Source organism: Lissotriton helveticus, chromosome 12 (assembly GCF_964261635.1).
Source record: "Lissotriton helveticus chromosome 12, aLisHel1.1, whole genome shotgun sequence".
NCBI lineage: Eukaryota > Metazoa > Chordata > Amphibia > Caudata > Salamandridae > Lissotriton > Lissotriton helveticus.
The window spans coordinates 853,777,800-853,797,544 of NC_136073.1; positions in this window are offsets into that span (position 1 = coordinate 853,777,800).

Below are 19,745 nucleotides of genomic sequence, written 5' to 3' on the forward strand. Positions count from 1 at the left end.
CGAAGCCATGACACAAGACCTGATGCGGTATAGGAAAGGACATCATCCTATACAGCATAACATCACAGAACAACAAAAAATGGCCCTACAAAATCTCATGAAGGATGATAAAATCATCATCAAACCTTCAGACAAAGGGGGCAACGTTGTAATTCTCACTAAAGAGTACTATAGACTGGAAGCATTACGCCAATTATCTGATACCAAGTTCTATGTCAAGTGTACTAATGAGATATACCTGGAAAGTATCCGGAACTATGACCAACTGATAGGGAAATGGCATAATCAAAATATGCTGAGTAAAGATGAATTTCTCTACCTCCGGACATCTCAACCCCTCATACCTACCTTCTACCATCTGCCAAAACTACATAAGGACAGCTTGCATCCCCCAGGCCGTCCTATCGTATCTTCAGTTGGCAGCCTCACTGAAAGTATGTCCCGATTCGTAGATAAATTTCTATTTCCCTTGGTACTCACATTGCCTTCATACGTACGTGACACCAAGGATTTCCTGAACTCTATAAGGAATGTGAACTGGGACAAGGACTGCCTGCTGATCGTACTTGACATCACAAGCCTGTACACCGTCATTGACCACCGACAGGGCCTCGAAGCTGTTCAGCACCTTTTGAACTTGAGACAATTGAGGTTTACAACCCACAACGATATGATCCTCGAGTTCATCGATTTTTGTCTGAACAATAATATATTTTTATTCGAGGACCAACTGTTTAGACAGGTGTCTGGGACGGCGATGGGTACTTGCTTCGCTCCCAGCTACGCGAATCTTTTCGTGGGCTGGTGGGAGGAGCAAGTACCCAGGAGCTGCATGGTGGATGGAGTGGAGGGCAGGACAGAGGGATGGTACAGATACATTGATGATCTGTTTATTGTATGGCGGGGCTCCTTTGAAACAGCAAATGCCTTTATTAACCAACTGAATGAGAACGCCTATAACCTACACTTTTCGGGGACGGTAAGCAATTCATCAGCTGAATACCTTGACCTGAAAGTGTTTACAGCAGACCAGCAGATCCATACGGCTCTACACAGAAAGTCAACGGCAGGCAATTCTACCCTTTTTGCCAGCAGTAGCCATCCCCCCCAACTGATCAAGAGCATTCCCTACGGCGAGCTTCTCCGGCTCCGTAGGAATTGCTCAAGATTAGAGGACTTTGATAAGGCAGCACAGGATTGTGTAAAGAGATTTGAGGCTAGAGGGTATGGTAAGTCCATTCTGAGAAACACCTTAAAGAAAGTAAGGGCTATCCCTAGAGACTCCCTAATTACCCCGAAACCTGCCATCAAGGAAGGTGATGACGGAAAAGGGAAATTTAGACTCATAACTCCCTTTTCGGCTGGAGCACAAGATCTCAGGTCTATGCTGCGCAAAAATTGGCATATTCTCACTACTGACAGTACCATCAAAGATGATCTACCTATCCACCCGCTTATAACCTTCAACAAAACCAGATCTCTTAGAGATTATCTGGTGACCAGCCACCTAGAAAAACCACTCCCGAAAAGTAATACTCTTAAATCGATGAGTGGATTTTTTCCCTGCGGAAAGTGTAAAGCTTGCGCTGGAAGCAGGAGAGTTCGTACAGTGGAGAACGTAGACACAGGCAAGAAACTGCATATCAAACAGTTTATAACCTGCAGCACTCCCCTAGCAGTGTATTGTTTGGTCTGCCCTTGTGGCCTCCGCTACATAGGGAGCACCATCAACATGTTTAAGTTGCGAATCTTGGAACACCTAAGGGCCATTGACAAGGCCGACCAGGCATATCCGGTCGCCCGGCACTTTGCCGAGAAACACAATAGGGATCGCAGCCAGCTCCAGTATTTTGGGCTAGATACCATCAAAACTAATGCTAGAGGGGGTGACCAACTGCGACGTCTTCGCAGGCTTGAGTCACGTTACATTATAGACCTCTCCACGAAGTGGCCAAAAGGTATGAATAGCGGGGAGGAAATGGTCTTTCATCTAGGCAAACCGTAATTTCATTGCTTTCAGGCCTATATGTACTCTGTTCTTGTGGATCTGTATTGGATTACAATATTTTGAATTGTAATTAGCACTGTATATATTGTCACTTGGATATATGGGTGTGTACATATTGTGTATGTGGTCATGTAGCTAGAAGAGGAGATAACTGAGATGAATTGAGAACATGTTACTCCTGTTTGTAGACTTATGGACCTCACTTAGTCTATGGGATGGAATTAGTGTCACATACACACCCCTCCTGTCGTCACTCAGGGACGATTCACCGGATCAGGGGGCTCCTTGATCCTCAGGTGACATATTATATTAACATTAACCAGATTGTTTGTACTGGCACATCTTCACAGTGTTTCGGGCTCCTCACGCCTCTCATTAGTTGTCTTGACATGGGCACACCTTAGTAATTATAGTGTAAATATTGTGTACATAGGTTGTATATAGTATGTCACCTCCTATTAGTTTAAGAGGACCATTGCCGATCCACGGCTATATCGAACAGTGTATTTAAAATCTATTAATAACACACAACCGTTCTCCCCTTACTTGCACATTTACCTATCTATAGGTAGGAATACGTTAAGAACATGTATCAGATGTTGTTGATAATGTGTTTATAGATGTGTATATACATGTACATAATTACCATTCCAAGATGGAGTGTCCTGGGAGATTTGTAGTCCTCTGTCGATATCGACCAGGAGGTGTAACCTTTGTACCTTATGACCTATATTAAGTAAACCGGTTTTTCTATGTGTAAACACACACACTGACGAAGGCCAAGTGCTGAAACGCGTCTGTGGCGTGCTTGTGTGAATAAAACTACTGTGTGAGGAAGATACCCCCGAGTGCTGTCATTTCCTTCCTGGGATCCTGGGATTGTGAAGAGCGCAGTGTTTAGCGGCGTCCTTCAAGCCGCTGACAGCACCCGCCCACGAGTGCGCAGGACTTTTGAAGGGAAAGGAGCGACGAACTTTTGTTTCCTGGGCACCGCCCGACCGCCAGCAGGAGAGTCTATCGCGGACCGGTTTACCCCCGCCTCGGAGAGTACGAGCGGATTCCTGGTGGATACCGGCGTTCTGCAGGTTTCCCCGCCGGAGCCTCACGGAAAACGGAGACGGGTAAGCAGACCGCCGCACGACTTATTCTTTCCTGTCTACACGTGTGAATTTCGCATGAGGGAGCGGACATTTGGGCAGAGCGTCAGGGGGCCTGATATTCTCACACAGTTACACAAGCGCAGCCTACAACCCACTGCGCATGCTCCAAGTGTAACAAGCAGAGCAGTGGCATAACCGGGACAATGTTTTCAGAAACAGAACGCCGCACCGCGGCCAAGGACATGTTTAAGCAACGTGAAGGGCGTGAAAGGGCACACACAGATGTGCCAGTAACAGATCCACATAAAGTGAAAATCAACGAGATGATGGTGAAGCTGGAGCGGTTACACGAACGCGAGACCCGCAAATGGTGGGAAGCCACAAGTCTCACTAGCTATGTGGAAGAGAAGAGAGTACCGCGGGGGCTAAGGGTGCATACCGTGCCATCGTATGAGAATCCTGACCCTCAGCTGCTTACTGACTGGGAATTACATACAGCGACGTACACGGAGGGAACTCTCAAAATACTTATCAAGTATGCGTGGAGCGACCGCGAGAAGGCGTTGGAGGAAATAAAGAATCTGGAAGATAAACTGGAGGAAGAACCCGACAAGGAGCTAGTGCTAAAACTTAAGGCTGATATGAAGATACGCCTCACGAAATACGAACAGAAAATCCGCATGAGGAAACAAGAAAAATATGAAAGAGACCAGGATGATTATCAGCAAGGGCGCATTCTCACGTATGCAAGGAAATACGATGCATCGCGTCAAGCACTGCAATCCAGGACCACCCCAACACCTGAAACAGTCACGTCCGAATCCGATGTAACGGAGAATGAATCAGGGGACGAGCAACAGACCACAAGGCTGCCGCTCACGATGCGACAGAAATCACGAACAAATGAGCCAAGTGGAAGCGGGAAGACTCCTTTTCACCAAGAATACGACGTCATCAAGGGTACTTGGCTAAGAGATGGCAAGACAAAACCACCGGACATGGCGGAGAAATCACAAAAAACAACCAAAAAAAGAGGCGGACAAGGAGAGGAGGTGGCGGCAAACGGCGTGGGAAGAGGGAGGGGCAGAGCCAAGTCCAACAACTGGAGCAACCGGACACGAGGCAACAAGAAGTAAGTCAGATAGCAGAGACCACCAGTCAAAATCTAACGGTGGTTAATCTGACAGAAAAAATCTTAACTGACACTGAAACTAACTTATTGAGCCTCGGTCTTACCTTCTGCCCCAGCACACCACTCGAGTATACCCAAATGAGGATAGACCTCTTCAGATTCACACGTAAGCTGAAGCTGCACAAATATTTTAAGCTGCGGCCCCATCTGAAAGATAGAAGCGGCACAGGGACCAGAATAACAGCAACAGATGCCCTTGTGGGCAGAGAAATCGAAGCTCTGGAAACCCTAGAAAATCTACGCGAAGAGGGTAACATACAGGATCCATCTGAGATCTCGAATAGAGGACAGAGAGCCCTCACATTGGGTATTGAACAAGATCGTGAAGAGAGTGGTTATAAACCGCATTCGATATTTATTCCACAGATGCCTTGGGACGCCATCGACGCCTTTTCCGAAGCCATGACACAAGACCTGATGCGGTATAGGAAAGGACATCATCCTATACAGCATAACATCACAGAACAACAAAAAATGGCCCTACAAAATCTCATGAAGGATGATAAAATCATCATCAAACCTTCAGACAAAGGGGGCAACGTTGTAATTCTCAGTAAAGAGTACTATAGACTGGAAGCATTACGCCAATTATCTGATACCAAGTTCTATGTCAAGTGTACTAATGAGATATACCTGGAAAGTATCCGGAACTATGACCAACTGATAGGGAAATGGCATAATCAAAATATGCTGAGTAAAGATGAATTTCTCTACCTCCGGACATCTCAACCCCTCATACCTACCTTCTACCATCTGCCAAAACTACATAAGGACAGCTTGCATCCCCCAGGCCGTCCTATCGTATCTTCAGTTGGCAGCCTCACTGAAAGTATGTCCCGATTCGTAGATACATTTCTATTTCCCTTGGTACTCACATTGCCTTCATACGTACGTGACACCAAGGATTTCCTGAACTCTATAAGGAATGTGAACTGGGACAAGGACTGCCTGCTGATCGTACTTGACATCACAAGCCTGTACACCGTCATTGACCACCGACAGGGCCTCGAAGCTGTTCAGCACTTTTTGAACTTGAGACAATTGAGGTTTACAACCCACAACGATATGATCCTCGAGTTCATCGATTTTTGTCTGAACAATAATATATTTTTATTCGAGGAGCAACTGTTTAGACAGGTGTCTGGGACGGCGATGGGTACTTGCTTCGCTCCCAGCTACGCGAATCTTTTCGTGGGCTGGTGGGAGGAGCAAGTACCCAGGAGCTGCATGGTGGACGGAGTGGAGGGCAGGACAGAGGGATGGTACAGATACATTGATGATCTGTTTATTGTATGGCGGGGCTCCTTTGAAACAGCAAATGCCTTTATTAACCAACTGAATGAGAACGCCTATAACCTACACTTTTCGGGGACGGTAAGCAATTCATCAGCTGAATACCTTGACCTGAAAGTGTTTACAGCAGACCAGCAGATCCATACGGCTCTACACAGAAAGTCAACGGCAGGCAATTCTACCCTTTTTGCCAGCAGTAGCCATCCCCCCCAACTGATCAAGAGCATTCCCTACGGCGAGCTTCTCCGGCTCCGTAGGAATTGCTCAAGATTAGAGGACTTTGATAAGGCAGCACAGGATTGTGTAAAGAGATTTGAGGCTAGAGGGTATGGTAAGTCCATTCTGAGAAACACCTTAAAGAAAGTAAGAGCTATCCCTAGAGACTCCCTAATTACCCCGAAACCTGCCATCAAGGAAGGTGATGACGGAAAAGGGAAATTTAGACTCATAACTCCCTTTTCGGCTGGAGCACAAGATCTCAGGTCTATGCTGCGCAAAAATTGGCATATTCTCACTACTGACAGTACCATCAAAGATGATCTACCTATCCACCCGCTTATAACCTTCAACAAAACCAGATCTCTTAGAGATTATCTGGTGACCAGCCACCTAGAAAAACCACTCCCGAAAAGTAATACTCTTAAATCGATGAGTTAATTTTTTCCCTGCGGAAAGTGTAAAGCTTGCGCTGGAAGCAGGAGAGTTCGTACAGTGGAGAACGTAGACACAGGCAAGAAACTGCATATCAAACAGTTTATAACCTGCAGCACTCCCCTAGCAGTGTATTGTTTGGTCTGCCCTTGTGGCCTCCGCTACATAGGGAGCACCATCAACATGCTTAAGTTGCGAATCTTGGAACACCTAAGGGCCATTGACAAGGCCGACCAGGCATATCCGGTCGCCCGGCACTTTGCCGAGAAACACAATAGGGATCGCAGCCAGCTCCAGTATTTTGGGCTAGATACCATCAAAACTAATGCTAGAGGGGGTGACCAACTGCGACGTCTTCGCAGGCTTGAGTCACGTTACATTATAGACCTCTCCACGAAGTGGCCAAAAGGTATGAATAGCGGGGAGGAAATGGTCTTTCATCTAGGCAAACCGTAATTTCATTGCTTTCAGGCCTATATGTACTCTGTTCTTGTGGATCTGTATTGGATTACAATATTTTGAATTGTAATTAGCACTGTATATATTGTCACTTGGATATATGGGTGTGTACATATTGTGTATGTGGTCATGTAGCTAGAAGAGGAGATAACTGAGATGAATTGAGAACATGTTACTCCTGTTTGTAGACTTATGGACCTCACTTAGTCTATGGGATGGAATTAGTGTCACATACACACCCCTCCTGTCGTCACTCAGGGACGATTCACCGGATCAGGGGGCTCCTTGATCCTCAGGTGACATATTATATTAACATTAACCAGATTGTTTGTACTGGCACATCTTCACAGTGTTTCGGGCTCCTCACGCCTCTCATTAGTTGTCTTGACATGGGCACACCTTAGTAATTATAGTGTAAATATTGTGTACATAGGTTGTATATAGTATGTCACCTCCTATTAGTTTAAGAGGACCATTGCCGATCCACGGCTATATCAAACAGTGTATTTAAAATCTATTAATAACACACAACCGTTCTCCCCTTACTTGCACATTTACCTATCCATAGGTAGGAATACGTTAAGAACATGTATCAGATGTTGTTGATAATGTGTTTATAGATGTGTATATACATGTACATAATTACCATTCCAAGATGGAGTGTCCTGGGAGATTTGTAGTCCTCTGTCGATATCGACCAGGAGGTGTAACCTTTGTACCTTATGACCTATATTAAGTAAACCGGTTTTTCTATGTGTAAACACACACACTGACGAAGGCCAACTGCTGAAACGCGTCTGTGGCGTGCTTGTGTGAATAAAACTACTGTGTGAGGAAGATACCCCCGAGTGCTGTCATTTCCTTCCTGGGATCCTGGGATTGTGAAGAGCGCAGTGTTTAGCGGCGTCCTTCAAGCCGCTGACAGCTCCCGCCCACGAGTGCGCAGGACTTTTGAAGGGAAAGGAGCGACTAAATATATATATATATATATACTTATAATATTAGAAAAAAAAATCTTTTTTTTAGATATAGTCTGCAATTTTAAATATGGAATTGAATTTTCAAAAGGTAATTAGATGGGTCTGGTGGCTCAGTGGACGAATATGTCCACTGCAGGGCCCTGTGTTCAATCTCACGGTCATAAGTTCAAATCCCAAATAGTATGTGGGTGGGAAGGGATTTTTGGGGGGGTTTATGGTGAGGATAGTTTTTTGTGTAGTAAGAGCTTTTTTTTAGGGTTTAGGATGAGAATGATTTTTGGGTGGCAAGTGAATTTTTAGGGTTTAGGGCGGGTGTAGGTTTTTGTGTGGTAAGGGTTTTTTTAGGGTTTAGGGTGGGTATGGTTTTTTTGGGTGGCAAGGGAAATTTTATCATTTAAGATGGGTGTGGAATTTTTGGTGGCAAGGGATTTTGTAGGATTAACGGTGGGTTTGGGTTTTTGGGCGGCAAGGGGATTTTTAAGGTTTTGGGTGGGTGTGGGTTTTTGGGTGGCAATAGAACCTTTAGGATTTAGGTTGGGTATGGGTTTTATTGCGATAATGATTTTATTAGGGTTTAGCATTTGTATGGATTTTTGGGTGGCAAGGGATTTTTTAGGGTTTAGCATTTGTATGGGTTTTTGGGTGGCAAGGGATTTTTTAGGGTTTAGCATTTGTATGGGTTTGTGGGTGGCAGGAGAATTTCTAGGGTTTGGAGATATGGGTTTGAGTGGTAAGGTTTATTATTAGGGTTTAGGGTGTGTATGGGTATTTGGATGATAAGGGTTCTTTTTAGAGTTTAGGGTGGGCATAGGTTTTGGGTGGCAAGGGAACCTTTAGGGTTTCGGATGGGTATGGGGTTTTGGGTGGTAATTAATCTTGTAGGGTTTAGTGTTTGTGTGAGTTTTTGAGTGGTAAGAAGTTTTCTAGGGTTTAGGATGGCTATGGGTTGTTTGGGTGGCAAGAGTATTTTTATCGTTTAGGATGGGTGTGGGATTTTTGGCAGGAAGGTATTTTGTAAGGTTTACTGTGTGTATGGGTAATTTGGTGGCAAGAGATTTGTTAAGATGTGGGGTGGGTGTGGGTTTTTGCGGACAAGGGCCATTTTATGGTTTAGGGTGGGTGTGGGTTTTTGGTGATAAGGAATTTTTAGACTGGTTATGAGTTTTTGGTTGTGAGGTTTGTCTTAGGGTTTATGATGGGTGTGTGTTTTTGGGTGGTAAGGGAATTTCTGAGGTTTCAGGTGGGTATGGGTTTTTAGTGGTAAGGTATTCCTTAGGGTTTAGGGTGAGTATAGGTTTTTAGGTGATAAGGGCTTTTTAGGGTTTAAGGTGGGTATGGGTTTTTGGTCAGCACAGGAATATTTAGGGTTATGGGTGGGTATGGGGTTTTGGGTGGTAAGGGAATTTCTAGCGTTTAGGGTGGGTATGGGTTTTTGGGTGGTAAGGTCTTTTTCAGGGTTTACGGTGAGTATGGGGTTTGAGGTGATACGGGATTTCTTAGGGTTTATGGTGGGTATGGGTTTTTGGGTGACAAGGTACTTTTTTAGGATTTTTGGGTGGCAAGAGACTTTTTAAGGTTTAGAGTGGTTGTGGGTTTTTGGGGGCAAGGGGAATTTTATGGTTTAGGTTGGGTATGGGGTTTTCCGTGATAAGGATTTTTTAGGGTTTAGGATGGTTATGGATTTTTGGGTTGTGATGTTTGTCTAAGGGTTTAGGGTAGGGATGGTTTTTGGGTGGCAAGGGTAGTTCTAGGGTTCGGAGTGGGTATGGGTTTTTGGTGGTAAGGTAATTTTTAGGGTCTAGGGTGAGTATAGTTTTTTAGGTGATAAGGGCTTCTTTAGGGTTAAGGGTGGGTACGGGTTTTTGGGTGGCACAGGAATTTTTGGGGTTTAGGGTGGGTATGGTTTTTTGGGTGGCTGGTGAGTTTTTATGGAGTTAGGGTGGGTGTGGGTTTTTTGTGTGGCAAGGGACTTTTAAGGTTCAGGTGGGTATAGGTTTTTGGGTTCTTAGGGTTTTTTGTTTTAGGGTGGCAAATAGATTTTTAGGGTTTTGGGTGGGTATGTGTTTTTGGGTGGAAATTCATCTTGTAGGGTGTAGGATTTATTTAGAGTTTAGGATGTGTATGGGTATTTGGGTGGTAAAGGATTTTTTAGAGTTTAGGGTGGGAATAGGTTTACAAAGAGAGAGAACAGAGTTGGAGCCAAAACACAGCCCTGGCGAACCCCCCTATTCACTGCCACCCTTTCCGTTAACTGTCCTTGGTTGCCCCACCTGATTCTGGCGTAATTCTCCTCGTGGAGACGCTTGGTAAAATCAAGAATCATAGGTGGGATCCCCAAATCAGACAGCACTTGCCAGAGCTTGGTTCGTGGGACCAGGTCGAATGCGGTCTTGAGGTCTATAAAGCCAGGTATAGACTGCCTTTCCCGATGGTCACTACTTTCCAGTGCAGCATACAAAACCTAACCACTTGGTCCATCGTACCAACTTTCTTTCTAAACCCTGCCTGGAAATGCAAAAGGATGTTGTGTTCATCCATCCATGACCTTATCCTTGTTAGGAGGACCCTGCCAACCACTTTTTGTGGTACGTCGATTAAACTAAATCGGCCTGTAGTTGGCAGGATCCTCCCTATTGCCCTTTTTATATATTGCAACTACCTCTGCACCCTTGCAAGAGTCCGGGACGGGATGGCCTCTAGCTATCAGGTTTATTATACGCAAAATAAACTCAGCCCACACTTTTACTTCGTGCAGCAGTAGGTCACCGGGAAGGCCATCGGGACCAGCCGCCTTTCCTGCAGCTAGCCCAGCTATAGCAGATGAAACCTCATTGAACTCAAAAGGTTCAGCTAGTCTAGAGCCCTCTAGCGAGTCGTCTGGTATAAGCCCCCCGGCTGTTAATGGGATATTTTCGCTGTGACCTAGGGGGGTGGTTCCAGTGTCGCAATATAAGCCAAGAAAATTGGCATGCCATTTGTGCTCTGTGATATGGTTAGGAATCGGATCAGAACCCTTCCGAATACCTTTATAAAGTATTTCCCAGAACACAGCGGTGTCTTTTAGTCGGGAGGCGGCTTTAAGTTCCTGCCAGTGGTGTTCTTCCCAATTACGCTTGGCTAGCTCTACAGCCCTTGCATACTCTTTCCTAGCTATTCTGACCAGAGGGGGATTGTTACTTTTTAGAGCCATAGAAAGGCTGTGCCATTTTTCCCAGCAAACGTCTGAGTACCACAGGTTAGATGAGTAGGAAGGTAGATACCCGACTATGGTTACCCCCACCTTTTTGCCTAGTGTTTAGCTGGTTTTCGACTTAGTTGGCCTGGGATCCTGCTATTCAGGACCCCAGGCTATCTGCTCTCTCTGTAAAATGGACTCCATGTACTGTAGGTACATACCAAATTGGATATTGGGTCACCTTTGTGAGTCCCTGTATAGTGTACCATAGGTACCCAGGGCATAGGTGCACCCAAGGCCTACCAGGGGCTGCAGCATATATTATGCCACCCCTGGCTGGCCACCTAAATTGACACAACTGGCTGATCACTCAGCTGGGGCAAGGTTGTGTAATCACCCCTTGCTTAGGTATAGTATCCCCAAACCTACCTTATATATAGACACATAGTAACCTATAAGTCACTCCTATGGCAGGCCTTAACAATCCTGGAGGCAGAGTGCTTGGTTATGTGTGAGATGGTGCTCTAGCATGAGCTGAGCCTGTCTGCAGCTTTCGGTACCATGTCCTTATAGCTGTTCTATGATATTGCCATACCATATACTCTTAAGTGCATTATGAACCTCGCGGTTAAATGCTAACTTTGGTTTGGCTCTATCCAAACATGTCGTGTAAGGTGTCATACGCTTTGGAATACTACTCCTCGCCAATTCTGGCGACGAGGGGTAGCATTCCACCCTTCTAGAGAGAGAAGACATGTTGAAACTACTGTACCCGTTTAAAGTTAACCAGAGCCCCAGCATCACAAAATGGAGGCTGCTGCCACAGACACAAGTCTGACCTCCTGCTGCTGAGAGTCCTTCCAGTCACGGAGGTTTGGACAATAGGTTTCCTGCCTGGAGAGGTGCGAGCACCACCCCAGACAGGGCTTTGCGTATTGGGACAGGGAGGGCTGAATAGATTGAGACACTGCCTGGGGCACACTAGGTGCTCCATGCATAGTCCAGTTCAAACCGGTGCTGGGGCACTCCAGCCCCAGGTCTGGCGCGAAACTGGACAAAGGAAGGGGGTGTAACCACCCCCCCTTCCTGGTCCCAACAATAGGAGGGACCTAGAAAGTAATCCAGCCCCTTTTAGTTGTATAAAGGTAGGAGCTGAACCCCAGGACTTTAGATTTGATCCTGAACTGAAACTTGAAATGAAGCTCTGGACCTTCGACGTTCTGCTGAACCTGAAGACTGAAAAATATCCCTTGTGGCCAAGGAGTGACCACCCTGGGCAACCAGGCACCATCCAGCAAATCAACGGCTTGCTTTGTCGACACTCCCGCGGGGACCCGAGCACAGAGCCTGACAAGACCCAGACTTCCAGACCTCTCTGACCCTCTCTTCACGTCTGCAGCATAGCTGAGATCCGTGGAGGCGACGAGACACGTGGGACCGGACATCTTGAAAAGTCCACGACTTGCTAATTGTGCAGTTCCTGAGGTATCTTCGCAGCTGTGCACTGGGGATTGAGAAGCCCCGAATCCGAGCTCCACCTGCACCCAAGATCAGCCCTCCACACTCCACGAGCTCTGCGTGGGGCCCTTCTGCTTGTGTTCTGCTCAACGCGTTGTTCGGTTGGTGGCCCGTAGTAGCCTCTGTGACGACAATCCTTTTGAACCAACTCGCTGGTCTGGTTGCTCCAGACTGGCCCTTGCCTCCCTGCAAAGGTGAGGCACCTCAGACCTTGCTGGTCTGCATTAGAAGCCTTCTTTAAATACTGCGTGGGTTGCCTTTCCCAAGGCTTGTTGACTCCGATCCGGCAGTCAACCCCTCCATCTGCGAGAACCTTCGTGGGACAGCTCCTCTCTAGCATCTGGTCATCCTCGACACCTCCTGGTCCGCGTGGCTGAAGAGACAAGCTTCACGACAGCACCTGATTGCGCCTCGATGTCGTCTGGTTCCTTCCTGGTTCCACCCGGTCACTGGCTAGTGACCCAGACTCTGTCCCCTCTGCTTTCAGGTCTTCTTCATCCTCGATCCACCCTTGGATCCACCCGGACATTTTCCTCCTGGTCGCCTGCAGCATCTTTCCTTCAAGTCTCCATAGGCTTCAACGGCGAAACCCGACACATCTTCACACCTATGCACCCGCTTCCTGTGGGTGAGGTAACGCGAGTACTTCAGTGCTCCCAAGGGTATTGACTATCCAAGTGTCTAGGTTTTTAGTTGTTTCCTTTTGAGATTAGAGCTTGCTGTTGTTTTACCACTTGTAATCTTGAGATATCATTTGAAAGATCACATAGGTACCTATAGGTACATATAAAAACAAGTCTTAGTATACTTAAGTTCTACTGAACTTAGCTGTTGTAGAGCCTGGGCCTAGCACACCCTGACTACAACTCCAAGAAAGGTTCTGTAGGAAAACAAATAGTATAGGTAGGTGCAACACCCCACCTCACTAGAACCCATGTCTCATCCAGAGAACCCCAGTGGTTCTTTGCCTGCAGAGGTAGATCCCTTGAGGACTGCATCGAGATATGAAGCCTTAGCCTTCCAAGAATTGAGACAATTGTGTACTTCTAGAAGGCTAAAACATGGTTCTAACCCTACCCTCAAGTTCCTGGTTGAGATCTTAGAAGAGGATGATGCTCAACAGCCACCTAAGACAGGTGACACAGGTAGTGCAGATGAAGTCTTTCCCTCCTCAGATGATAATACTGATACTCCAGTACCAGATGAGGAAAAAGAAGGGGTAGAAGAAGATGATTCTGATCTTGAAACAAACAGTCAGGTCCCAGTCAGAAGACGTAGCCAGGCTAACTTAAGCATACATGGGAGTCAGTATGGGAAGGCCCCATACAGACCCCCAAGTGGGCTTATCCAGAGGCAGAGGAGAGGAAGATCCCACTCCAGGGAATCTATCCAAACTCATGCTTCAAATAGCTCTCATGGCCCTGCTCAGAGAGGGATGACCTCCCCTCAGAGAAGAGAACATGAGGCAAAAATGAGAGAGGCTGCTCTGAGGATTGAGAGGCAGGAACTTGAAGTTGCCTTGGCCAAAGAGAAGCTTGATCGTGCTAGAGAGCATAGAGAGAGTGGGTTAGAACCCACTGGTGGCAGCAATATCCCTAAGGATAAAGATAGGGCCTATGAGAATAGACACCTAAGCAAGATTGTGCCCCCTACAAAGGAGGGGATGACATCCACAAATGAATAACTGCTTTGGAGAGAGCCTGCAAAGTACAGCAGGTACCCCAAAGTCAGTGGGCAGCAATCTTATGGCTCTCCTTTTCTGAAAAAGGCTGAGATAAGCTCCTCACAGTTAGTGATGAGGATGCTAACAACTACTCAGCCCTGAAGAGTGCTCTGATTGATGGGTTTGGCTTAACCACTGAACAGTACAGGTTGATGTTCAGGGATACCCAGAAGACACAGACTCAGGACTGGACTGATTCTGTAGATTGTGCTACTAAGGCTCTGGAGGGCTGGTTATTAGGCAGCAAAGTACAGGACTTCACATGGTCTCTTTAAATCGCACTACGCTAGCATGCTTGTGACCAGCCGTGAGGAGACGTGGATTTTATCCACTGCTACACGCTAACAAGAGATGAGCGTTTTAGTCTGTCTTGAATAGTAATTTGTTACCATACATGTATCGTTTGGCAGTAGTGTCACACTAAGTTTGACATTGACTCGATGTTTGGCTTTTCTTTCAGATTCAGGAATTACATTCTCATACTCTGGTAAGATAGTTTGAATACTTGAAGCACGGGGTGCTTTCACTTTCAAGTTATTTTAGTGCCATATAAAATCTGACATCGACTTGACGTCTCGTTTTTCTTTCAGACACGGAGATTACTTTTTGATACTTCGGTAAGACAATTTGTATACGCAGAGCACGGGGTGCTTTTACTGATTCGCTTTTTACAGCGTCGCTCACATGTACTCATTTTTTCCGTGCAGAGGAGATCGTGCTCTTCCTCGTAAGACGCGGTAAACAAGACGCGAGGATGTTTTAGTATCAAATTTTTTAGTTGGTTTTTATTTTATTTCATCCACACAGGAAGTGGGCTACGTTGTTGCTCTGGCACAATTCACTTAGAGGCACGTTACTATATTACCGTTGACCGTTTTGATACTTACTCTTTTTCTCCTCTTTTCACTATTTCGGTTACTCGTCACTAAGAAGAGCAGTAACAACAAGGCTAGCACGCTCCTGAACACAAAAGTAAACCCTGCACTCTCGCTCTTGGAGCTTAAAATAGTGCTCCATTGCATTAGCTCGAGTCAAAACCTATGCAGGGGACAACAGCTCTCTCCCCAGGGCCATGCTGGCCGTATCGCACACCAGGCGTTTCCCAGGTGGGCCGCCAGGGTGGGGGCCGGTTTTGGGTCCCTGGGGGGCCATTTTTTATGTCTTGCCTGGGCGTGAGCAGAAAAGGCCTGGCAATGCCTATGTTGCTCCTTTCCCTTGTCGCGTTAACCACAGTGAACCTTTGGATTTCGAAATCCTGACTAATTTATGCTGACAGTATTACGGCATAGCAAAGATAGCCCGCTCTCCCTATAAACAATTTTCTTTAAAAACATCTATATTCCTTTTTGGATGCTATAGTTTTCATTTTTTTCATTTGAACTTCAAAGCACGCATGCTTTGCAGGTGTCATTATGCCTGTGCTGTGCAGCAACACTTGATTTATGCCCTTGAGATGATCTGTGAACACAAACAGTTCATGTATTTAGCTCCACCATGTTCCTTGGCATCTGCACACAGGGCTAGCAAAAGTGTGGTGTTGTTTCAATGTCTTTGTATTATGTTACTATTGCCTTAAATCAAAAAACATTTGCTATGCTATAGGTCTCACATTTGCGAAAGTTTGAGCAATTGGCATTGTAAATTACAGTACCTTTTATTTAAGTGTTGGTTTTCAAAACATAAATAAAAGGCATTGCCATTTACAATGCCAATAGCTTAAACTCTCGCAAATGCGAGACCTATTGCATTGCAAATGTGTTTCACTAGTGGACATCTTGGGAGACTTATCTGTTATGTAGCTCCCTAATTTCCTCATTTACTGCAGTATCCTCAGATGAAAATGCTTTCAGTTTTCCACTTCCATTCTATTAAGATGGTGTTCAGATGTTTCACAAGTTTGGCATAAATTCAAAATGTTGGCACTCTAGTTGCTCAATAGAACACTATAGTAAAGCTGCTGATCACCAGGAAGTTAACTGGCAATCTGCTGCTGGTATCGAAAGTGCATGTTTCAGTCTGCATGTCAGAATATTTTTAATGAAATAGAAGAGGAAGATATTTGAGTACTCACTCTTTCTACAGCACTAACCATAATTCACACAAAAAGATGAATCCTTCATTATGTTCCTTACTAATTTAAATGTTTTAAGTTCTACCAGTTTGATTCAATCAACATGGTTACAAGTGTGCCATGGTTTTGTCATAATTAAGACTGTTGGCGCTCTAGTTTTTTTTAGAACACTCTGGGAGGCTGCAGTAGAACACAATAGAATCAGCTGCTCCTGCTGCTTCAAATACATTACTGGTGTACAGGGATCACGATTAGGTTGAAATGATGTAAAGAATAGATTCCTGGCACCATTCATTGAATTCAAGTTATTTCTGTCACGGTTCTGGATTTGCCCACTTGATAGAAGCTAGGCAAATGATTAAAGTACTGTGGCTCTTAGTGGGCTATTCAATTCAGAACTGGGATACAAGGATGTTTAGTTGTACGCCCAGGTGTGAATAGGTTGTTGATATTTTTTACGTGTAAGTTATGATTTGTTTTAAATGTTTTGTGGGTTATTAATGTGATTTAAAAAAATATGCTAGTATTGTTTTTCATGTATGTTGGTCAGCTGTCAATTTGTTTTTGATGCAAAAATGATTTATAAAATTACTGAATATGAAAAAATAAATGGTGGTTGCAGTAATTAATTTTCGTGCCCACAAAACAAGTGAATATATTAAAGGATTGTCAGCATTGCCAATTCAATTGCTGTTTTATTTTTAGTCACCTAGCCTTGCTGACGTGGTATTGGCCCAACTCCTGTTTCTCTTTGTTAAGCTTTAGAAAGTTGCCATTTTCTTGCCTTACGCTTTTGTGCCTTCAGACTGTCTCTGGGTCACATGACTGGGTGTAGTTGGGTTTTGTGTATTTCTCCTAGACAGCCACACACCATGTACACAATGGGAGCTTAGGTGTGATTGGATGGGCCGTGACTGCTTGGCGCAGCCCCACTTACACTTGAATAGGTTGTGTCCTGTCTCCACACAAAGGGCTTCGTATCCCCTGTGGTTAGTCTGGAGCCAGGGAAGGCATGGCATCTGTGCACTTCAAATGCATGCCTCTAGGGGATTTTCCCCACTGCAAAGGCACAACGGTGTAAAAGCGAAGGACCTCAACACCACCACTTCAGTACAGTTCAGATTGTGTTGATACTCTGCCTGGAAGCACTGCTGTGCTGTTACAAGTAGTGCTACTCTACAGGAACTGCTGCTCTACAGTGACTGCTGCCCTGCTGAGCTAACCTGCTGCCTGCTGCCCTCTTGCCTGGGAAGAAGAACTGGACCTGCAACTCATCCTGAACCCAGGACGCCAAAGTGGCTTAAGAGCTAATTTGCAGGACTCCTAATCTCAGCTTCAGGGACACAAAAGGCTCCCTAAAAGCTGCTAGACCCATGGTCAGTTAGTTTCTTACCCTCAAGTGATGTCCCTCAGGTTCTGGATCTTTAGTGTGGCTCTAGAGCTCTTGAAATCAAGGTTTGGGCTATTCAGGACAAGTCGCACCAGAACCATGTCCCTTGCCTCGAAAGTCAGCGCACGTAGCCACCAGTCTCTCTTTTCGCACAGCTAACATCAATCGCTGTGGAGGACCGCCGATGCAAAGCTCCAGCCTGCCATCCGCGACACCCAGCCTGCTCTTCGCACTACGTTGACCACCGCCAGCAGCACTCTCCATGCTCCCTGTGACCCTCTCCACTGCAAACAGGACTCTTGGCACAATCTTGGGAAGGTAAAACTTCAGCAGCACTAATCTGGGACTGTATCTGACCCGCACTCCATCATGGTCTGCATGAACTTTTGATGTTGACCTGGTCCAATGTGACCAGATATCCCTGTTGGTGATTTTTGCTTTTAGGTGCTATTTTACAGTTCAGTCTTAAAAATGTATACCTTCAGGTCTACCGATTGGATTTTTGTCATTTTGGTCCCGTTTCATTTATTGCATTTTGCTCTCTTATCCTGATCTAGTGTGGGATCTTATTGTTTGACGTTTTACTCAAATACTTTACACATTACCTTTAAGTTAAGCCTTACTTTTCATTGCCAAGCTTTCAGTGGGTTGAGCACAGGTTATTTTTTTAATTACTTGTGCCTTACCCTGTCTACGATTGGGGTTGCTGCTTGAATAGGGCTCACACCACAGTCAACCAGTAACCCAATTTCTAACACCTATTGACAATATTAAAATTGATAATTGGCTAGGATTCTTGAAGCATATGTCTGGACATATACTGATGGCTGATTCCAGACTCTGACGGCCACACTTGCTTTTGGTGGTGATTTCTGATGGTCAGTTCACGTCTCAATCCTAGCCTCAAAATGCTGGAAGAGAACCATGACTCTACCATGAAGGAACATCTGACAATTCAAATATTGGTCAGTGTAGGACACACTAAAATATTACAGGCAGTCCCAACAAAATGCTCTAATATCACACCATGTCATGGTAGGATTGATATGACAGAGAAGAGGTTGAATGTTTTTGGGGACCAACTGAATTCCATCTCTGGCTGCAGATCTTTGGTGCAATGTAGGATGGGAGGATTGTAACAGATGGGACAACATCTATATTTGTGAGACTCCTGATAATGTCAAAGGAAAAAAAACATTCTGGGCATTTTGGCGCAGACCCCCTGCTTTGATGAGGGCCTAAGTGGGACAAGTAGTCAGCAAAAACGGTTCTCCCTCCTCCACTGTCAAACATTCTTCTCCCTTAGAACAGTTAAGCCATTCTTTTCATGAACAGCTTAGCCATTAATCCTCCTAATTCTTGGATGTACTCTGAGGCGATGCACATCTTTATTAAAATCATTACCATGGACTCCAGGATTACTGTGGTCTTAGTCTCCACAAGAAATGGTACTAAAGCCATCTTTGCCTTCAGGTTTATCCAGATTATAGAATTCATCAGAAATTGTGAAGTAGTAAGTGGTGATTTGAAGTTTGTGATTATATTTATATAGTGCTTACTACCCCTGATGAGGTATTGAAGCACTTTTTGGTGAATAGTGCACTACTCCAGAAAACGGAAAAAATATTATTGCGGGATGCCTCTACATGCCATTCTTGACACATTTGTATATCAATAATGAGAGGGCACTACTCAAAGTTGTAAGCTTCAATCTGTTGGATATTTGGGGGTTCCTCAATCTGTTGGATATTTGGGGATTGCCTCACCTGCCCCCTTTAGGAAAGAGTACACATTTGTATCCTGTGTCCATGGGATGAAGCTTAGTATTGGCTTAGCCCTGTTTTTAAATTCTATGCTACCAGTTGTATACTCAAGGAGGTATTTCAGATCATGCCTGAGTGTGCTAGAGTTACATCAAGGACATGTGGTTGTTTCAAAGTTCATGTACGGCCACCACATTTAGAACCAATGTATTTCCCATCTTGGAATGGAAAACCTATGATATACGATATCCATAATGGTCTCCTGGTGTAGAGGAAGCGGCCAAGAATGATGAGGTGCACTGCGGATGAAAGGAGCAGCAAGTAAGTGACCCTTTACGCTCACCTTGAGAGCTGTAGAATCCTCTTAAGAAGCATTAGTATAAAAATAAGAAAAGCAAAGAAATTAAAGGGGAACAGTATGT